General features: G+C 47.4%; 1 long non-coding RNA gene across 1 annotated transcript in view; it reads left to right on the top strand.

Moving 5' to 3' along the window:
- LOC118452329 overlaps positions 1-1,680 on the top strand; it is a 6,055-nt gene extending 4,375 nt beyond the window's left edge. The window contains exon 4 of the long non-coding RNA XR_004842080.1: positions 244-1,680. This is a non-coding gene — a long non-coding RNA (uncharacterized LOC118452329). The remainder of the gene's footprint in view (positions 1-243) is intronic.
- The last annotated feature ends 6,451 nt before the right edge of the window (positions 1,681-8,131 follow it).

Consider the following 8,131-nt stretch of genomic DNA (forward strand, 5'->3'; position numbering starts at 1 on the left):
TAAAACCCCCCCCCCCCCCCCCCCATTTTGGTTTTGTTTCAAGAACCAGCAAAAAAGCCCTTGGACTTAAACTCTGCACAAGACACAAACATATAGCACATGCAACACACTGCTTATATCTCAGCCTGGCTTGTCAGCAGAGGGAATGCATCAGGGATAACCTCCTACTGGGACTACATTTTCATGTGTGATTTCAGCCTGCCATTAAATGCTCAGTAAATCCACTATTTTTCTTACATGCAGAAAGGAGGGACTAATGGATACCCCCTTGGTGTGAAACGTGTGGTAGCTGAGCAGCAAGGACAGACCTGCCAGTGACCTGCAAGAACCTCCAGTCCTGCTTGAGCAGAATAGCGCCTCTGCTCTCCTTCCTTCCTGCTGCTACGCTCTGGAGAAGCCAAATCACAGGACTGGAGCAGGGCACCGGGCACGTGCTTAAACAGCTGGAAGGGGAATGAAGTCCTGGCTGTGCCCTGCTGCTGGCTGTAAGGCTCGCCCAAATCAGCTGCAGCAGGGCAGGATGAGAACTGAAGCTTTAGTACCACTCAGTGCATTTGGCTGGGGAGTCCTGTACCACCAGGAAACTGTCCTGGAGACTCCCCCTACCTACATGCAAAAAATGAAAGAAAATGCATAATAATTCTCCATTATTCAAGTCCTATCTGCCAAGTGATGCTAAGAGGGCAGATTTTTAGGCTGCTTTTAGTGCTTTTTGACAGAGGGGGGAGCTGTCAGCTCACCTTTGAACTGCTCAGCAAGCAGGGATGCCCGCCTGGGAGCTGGTTAAGCTGCCTGGGTGGCCCACCGAAGGAAGATGTTAATCCTCACTTCCAAGAGGTGGACACTAACTTGCTTAAATCTTTTGCTTTAAGTGCATGTATGGGGTGTTCTGTGTCCCTGTACAATGAAAACCACAAAAAGCAGTGTGCAGGGACAGTGGGAGCAGCAGGCCTGAGAAGCTGTTTGGAGGTAGAATGTTTGGCAGTGGGGTCTTGCACTTTTTGTTGCTGTAGTAATGCCCCCTTGGTTGCATGAAGAGCTGCCGGAAAACTGCAGCCTGTGCAACGTCTTCTTGCTAATGGCTAGAGATGGAGCACCCTCCTCTGTGTCTGAGAGATGCAAGCAGACTTTTTATCTGGGGTACCTGCCAGGCAAGCAAAAAGCTAGGTTAAACTGGTCTGAGGTTGACTCAGGCCAATGCGGACTGGTCTAAAGTGGAATAACAACCTGATCCCATGTGCCATTTCTCCTGGCAGCCTTCCTGCCTCAGCCAGTAGCAGTGTGACAAAGTGTGGCTTAATTACAACCCTGAAATAAAAAGAATTTCTTCATCAGATGTTGCTTTATGGCTGTGTCAGTTGTGTTCTGTCCAGTTGCTCGTGGCAGAGCTCCAAGTGGGCTGAATCGTGCTGGTTTGGCAGGTATGGGGGGATGGTGGTGGTGGTTTGAGTGCGCAGCTGGGCAGAATGGGGCTCTGAGTCAGAAGCTCCTGGTGATGTTGCTGAAATCGGTTTGCCACAAAGGTCTTTTTGTTCTACTTCATACTGGAGCTGTCTTTATGCAGTCTTTCTGCCTTCAGAAGTATGGCTCAGGCCCAGTTCCTGCAAGTCATATGCATTCATTCATTAGCTGTTGGAAAAAGGCAAGTAAGAAAAAGTTGTGGCTGTGTTACATGTTTGTGGACTGGTTTCCACCACATGTGTCTTCTGACAGCAGTTAGGTGACAAAGACTGAAATTCAAGGCAGCCTGACTTCCTACCCAGGATATTGTGCTTTATTTCTGAAGTCGAGGAGATAATCCCCATGTCAGATGACTTAATTTTAAATTGTAGTGAGACCTTGAAGTGATGATTTAGGAGCACATGCTGGTTTTGTTGTGGTTCTGATTTTGGTGCGGTGCTTTGTGCCGGAGAAAGATGGATTGTTACTTGGCTACGGCTAAACGAGGAGATAATACCAAATGCTATATGAAACACAATCTCTTTTCAGCCCCAGGCAGCCCTCCAAGTCCTGTTTGTCTTTCCCCAAGGTACTGCTAGAAATCAGCAGCCTTTCCTCCACCTCAGTTGATGCACCAGCTTAGTGCTAATGGTTCTGAGCTGGTCTGAACTAATGGTAAATACTTGTGTGTCTTGTACAGCAGTGACTGACTCACATGAGCTCACTTGATCACTTATTCCAGGAATATAACGCTCAAATTTGCCGGAGAACTGTCCCTGACACACTGAAATATTTGTGAATTTAAAGCTTTTGCAACTCAGAATGGCAATTTCTGGAAGTTTTCCTCTAAAATTGTCATATTGAAATGTGGGGATTGTATAAAGAGCCTTGCTAGACTCTTCAATTTGTGAAGAGTTTAAAATTGATCACTTGGACTAACAGGAGCCTTTGTTCCAGGCCACTCAGCTCAGACTAATGTAGAGTTGCACAAAAACCTCCCTGAGAAAAATCAAAGCATAAACTTCGGACTTTATCTCTCCATTTCATGCTGAGTTTTTCTGAAGAATATTTTAGCTTCAGTAACTCGGGAAAGGGCTTGTATCTATCTGGAAAAAATGTCTTTTTCCAGTGACGGACTTAATGCCATCCTTTTATGTTTGCTGCTTTTTTTTTTTTTGGACAAGAGGCAAGCGGTGCAGGTGCAAATACTGCAGAGGCATAAGACTTCCCCTCTTGTATGGGAGGAGCAAAGGTTTCGTAGTTAAATGGGAAAAAGGCTTGCTTTTAGGCTTCTGAGTTTTGGCCCATGTCCCTGTGGGATGCGTGTTGCTGGCCCTCCCCCAGCCTCTGCACAGTGTTGCATTTCTTCACAAAAATAGGACCTTTGCTGGTACTGTCGTAAACAGAGAAAAATGTAGGGGATGTGCTCAGGGCAAGGGGGAGTAAACTGGACATCATGCATGTGGTGAATGGCTCCGAGTTAACTGCTGCCACCGTGTACCTCAGTCGTTCCAGCATGCTTAGTAAGGCCATATCCCAGGGCCGAAGACCCTCCTGCTCTCTCAAAACTTCAGAGCAACTCTGTAAGGCTAGCTCAGGTGTGGCTAGACTGACCCCTAAATGGCAGCAAGGACCAGTTAAATCTCAGAACCGCCTCATAAACTTCTAAAATCGTGTGAAATTGATCTACATGCAAAAGCCAAGACAAAATATAGAAGGTTGAGCCAAAATATCATTTTGTTATTTGGAGATTCACCTCAACTCAATTTCTGACTTCACAGATGAGAGCAGCAGTTTCTGAAAAACAGCCTGGTCAGAAAAGCAGCCAACTTTCAGCAGAAAATGTGCTTTAATGGTTTACATGCTTTCTGGTCAATGGGTCCCTTATGCTTGGGCTTTTTTGCACTCAAGAGTCACAAAATACTTGTGACATCCCATGACACATTTGTCCACCATCACTCCTCTCTCTTTCCTCTGGGCTGCATCTCAGTCCTTACCCTTCTCCGGCTTTGTCTACTGAGACTGCAACAAACCCCAGCAATTCTGAGCCATGATCTGCACCCCAGGTAGATTTTTTTCCAGCAGTCACCAAAATGGGCGAAGAGCAGCCACAGGGGCCAATTCAGGCCTCCTGAAGAAAACCCATCAGCTGAGAGAAGCTCTTCTACGGGGGCACTCATAAACATGCTTGTCTAGCAGAGCCGCAGTGGTGGGCTTACCTGTGGTCTGGTTTGAACCGAAGCCATGCTTGCAATGCAAGCAGTACACCCTGCTCTGTCACAGGTGACCTGGCCTGACCTGGTAGTAAACTGAGAGAAACCAGACTGGGCTTAAAACTTGGAGGTTTGAGTGCAGCAGGAAATGTTTCCACCACCTCTGCAAGTCGATAAGCGGTGAGAAGTGCACTCATGGTGGGTGGTAGTGCACCGGTAGGCAGTGACCCTTGTAGGACAGAAGGGGTTGTTGAGGTGGAATAAAGTCAGAAATCACCTGTGTTTACCAGCTTTTACTATGAATGGTGTGTCCACTACAACATGAGGTAGTAGGAAAAGAAAGGGAAATATGAGAGTATAAGTAATCAGGGCTTCTGAAAGTCCTTTTGGAAGAGCTCCCCCTCCCCAGATTTACAGCAGCTCCCCACAGATGTTCTTTAGTTGGAAGAGGCTTGTGAAGTATTTTTTTCAAGACAGTTTTTTGCCAGGAAGAAGATGAAAATCTTAAAACAAAAATGTTTTTAACTTTAAATTTGGAGTTGTCATTGTAATGTAATTCTCACGGCTGCCAGAGAGGTTTTTAAAACCGGTATTTACACATGTACATTAAAAATAGAAGCAAAACATGGCTATAAGAAATTAATCTTCTGGGTTTGAAGCTAGCAATTAAGGTTGGGACAAATATTCATGTTTGTTGTTCCTTCTGCAGTCACTCTTGTAAAACTAAAGGAGAACCACTGACATGAAAGCTCTTTTGGTGTTGTTACTACTGGGCTGCTTTGCTTTGTGGAACGTCAGCTCCTCTCTGGTTAGAGTGCCATTGTGTAAGGCTCTTAAAATCCTTTTGAAATCCCTGAAGCCTGTTAGGGGATCCCTCATTAAAAATGCTGGATGACAGTCTAAAGTGTGACTGGCTGTAGAGAATGAGCTTGTTGACAAGACTGCATTAAACCCAGCAGTTTTTGCAAGCACAGTTTCCAAACACAGAGAGGCAGAGTGTAGCACGTTTGTGCTTTCCTTCTTGTTTCTGTCTGGATGGAAAACAGAAGAACACTCTGGGTAAAATATCTCATGTTTTCAGCAAGAAAAAAACCTAAACTTAATCTAGACTTCACATACAAGAGAGGAGGTTAAAAAAAAAGACAGAAAAGCCTGGTTTGTAGATGTGTATGCTTCTGTACCTCAAATATGATAGAAGATCATCATCAGGATGAAAAAGAAAGTACACGATCACCGCTAAGACAATGGAAGTTAAAGGCATGCCACAGGAGGAGAAATTAAGAGAATATTTCAATGCAAGTGTCCCTGTAAAATTTTTCACCAGGAAAAGATGTGTATAGCCCCGTTCCTCATGTGTGTGTGATACATTGCAGTAGGAGGTACAAAAGCACAGGTAAAGGGAGATACTCCCCTCTGGATCGAACACAAACATCTATGAGAAGCACTGCTACCGATTTGAGGAGAACACAACGTGGCTGCAGAGAAGACCACTGGCCCTTGCCTGGCATCGTGGGAAGAATTTGACCAGACCTGTTTGGTCATGAGTCAAAGTCATGCACCCTAATTCTAAACAACTGGAGCTATAAACGGTTTGAAATGATTTTCAGGGGAGTTCAAAGATGAATAATGCATCCCTCCAGACTCATAAGTGATCTTTTATTCGCAGAAAAATCAAAGCGATGTACAAATGCGATTGCTGGCCTTGGGGAGGGGAGTCTGAATGACTGCTTATCATTCACAGTAGCTACCAGAAGTGATGTGACATCTGAAAGGAAGAGATGAGAGCTCCATCGCAATTTTTTAAATAAAACCCACCTTAGTATCTCACTAAATAGTTGATAATCAGAGGTGCAGAATTCTAACCTGCTATTCAGTGCTTAGATAACAAAAGGAGGAGCTCATAGGCTACAACCTACAACAGTTTTTCTTCTGTAACTTCATGAAAATTTGCTTGTAGTATCCGTGGAAATTCCCTGTGACAGGAGTCAGGATTAAGACAAAGGGCCTGGCAAAATACATGGAGTAATCTGCCTAATTCTACGCATTCCTACTCTAAAATATTAAATCAAAATGGAACAGGTGTAGAAAAGGGGAATGGAACACAGATTTTTAAAAATTTATTTATCCCAGCAAAATGAAAGTCATAATGAGATGTTTCCCCCTAAAGTAATAAAACTCACCAGAGACTGAAGTCAATATACATACAAGAAAAAGACAGGTATACACTAGTTCTAAATAAAAGTGGATTGGGAACCTTCTACTGACCCCCATCTCTCCAAAGGAAGCGTTTGGAAAAGCTATTTACAGGAGCAAGGAGCCTGGTTATCTTAAACGTACCTTAAGGTCTTTTAGATGCTGAGTTACAGTTGTTATTTTTCCCTAGGGTCCCAAGGCAATAAGCATCCTTACTACATCTATTTGCTTACCAGGCATCCAATGTGAACTTCACAAAGCTCAGCTGACCTTCTCCAGCAGGATTAAGGCACCCAGGGCAACTGAGAGAGGAAGGACAATGACACATCTTGCTGGGTCACAGGAGCAGCGGATGGAGGGTCCAGCAGGTGACAGCAGAACTGGGAAGCCAACATGTGGGCCATAGGCTGAGCCGAGTGCCCTGGCACAGGTACCACGTGCCCCACTGAGACTATGTGGAGCACTGGGGGAGTGGGGTGCAGTGACTGCCCTGTTGAGCACCATCGCTGACTGCTACTGCTGGGATGAAGCCAGAGTCCCTCCATAAAAAGGCTAAGGTGGATGGAGAAACGTTGCCTGGAGTCTGACAGGCGGGACTGTGCGAGGGCAGCTTGCCAACATCTCCTCCTGCTCACAACCCACCTCTGTTTCTGTCTGCCACTAAGAGAATTTAAATGAGAATGGGCTGATCTGCGTACCCGATCAGAGACGCATGGGGCCCAGCACGGCCCAACCAAGTCCACTGAGACCAAGTGTCTACCATAACTGGGCACACAGCACCCCCGCCAGAGAGCTGGCCTGGCTGGCGGACACTGTCAGACGCTAGCAGTGGGTGTGCGATGCAGCTGAGCAGTTCTGAGCAGGTGAGGACATCTGGGGAGCCCGCCAGACAGCACATGTTTTACATCCTTCTGCCTCGGCTCTTCTTAATGTACTGTTTCGGAGTGGAGGCATGAAGCTGTTAAACGAGACCTAAATTTTAGCATTTGCTGTTGTAATGGAAAAACGTGTGTCTTAAGTATTAAATGTGTGCTGAGTTAAATAACTCCAAAGTTGGAGGGAAGAGAAGCATCTGGTGGCCAGAACTGGCAGTTAAAGGGGCTTTTGAATTCTGTTCCTCTTCCTGGCAGTGATTCACTGCATGGCTCCAGGCGAGACACGTAACTAAGCTGAAGTATTTTCTCCCAGCTGTAAAAGAGCTGTAACGCCAAATACGAGGAGGGCCTCTGAGGCTTAACCAATTGCAGTTTAAAGAAAGCCCCGAGATCCTCACTAGGAAGCTGCTGGAGAAAGGCAAGTATTACAGCATTTCAAACTACCGTTCATAAACGAGCTCTTTGACTTCACATTGGTGAAGAGCAGTGCCTGGAACTGCCTCTGCAAACAGCCCCAGCAAAGGGGGTTGGGACATATGGGAAACGGATGTGAAACCACAGCAGAAGAGACAGCAGCAAACTCCACTGCTTCTTGTTGCTGCAGACAGAGGTGGCTCAGGTGGGTGGGTTATGGGGTGTACCAGCAGATAGCAAAGTTTCCCTGCTAAGAGGGTTGAAGAGGCTGAGGAAAGCTTGGTGTAGAGACAGAGGTGCGAAAGTTGCTTTTATACAGTGGAAAAAAAAAGGAGGATCTTTCTTAACTCTCCTGGTGCTGCCCCTCGTTGGCTGCTGCTGCCCATGTCTGCTGCACTATCTGGCTGGTTTTCCTTCCAGCTGGGCAGTGGGAAAGCCCGAACACGGGCAGAAGGTGAGCTGTTTCTGCCAGGTTGCAACAGCCTCAGCGATGGGCCTGCGGGAACCTGCGAACAGCCGCTCAAAACCCTTCCTAGGTTTGGTGTGAAGGGCCCCAGTGCTGAAGAGCAGCTCTGCCCACTGCCCCAACCAGCCCAGGCCCTGTGGTCAGGGCCATGACGCATGGCTGCTGCGTCCTCTTAGCATCGTGGCACCCGTTTGCCCAGCACCTGAGGGAAGGAGCCATCAACCGGGGGCTCCAGCTGCAACGGCAGGGCCTGAAGCGCAGAGGTCGTCCAGCTGGGACGCGTCCCGGGCTGCTGCAGCACTAGCACCGGGGATGTCGGAAGACACGAGGTCGCCGTTTATCGTTCATGTCCAGCAGTACCTTGGGCTGCGAGCTGGCCGTGAGAGGAGAGCCGTCCTCAGCACAGGGCCTGGGGGCCGCGCTGGTCCCCGGGCCTGCTGCCCCTGCCCCCGCGGCCCTCCTGCACGGCGCAGCGAGGGGATCCCGGGCCGTGAGCCGCAGGGCTTGGGGTAGCCGCGTGGCTGGGAAGG

Source organism: Egretta garzetta, unplaced genomic scaffold, assembly GCF_000687185.1.
Source record: "Egretta garzetta isolate BGI_Z169 unplaced genomic scaffold, ASM68718v1 scaffold215, whole genome shotgun sequence".
Lineage (NCBI taxonomy): Eukaryota > Metazoa > Chordata > Aves > Pelecaniformes > Ardeidae > Egretta > Egretta garzetta.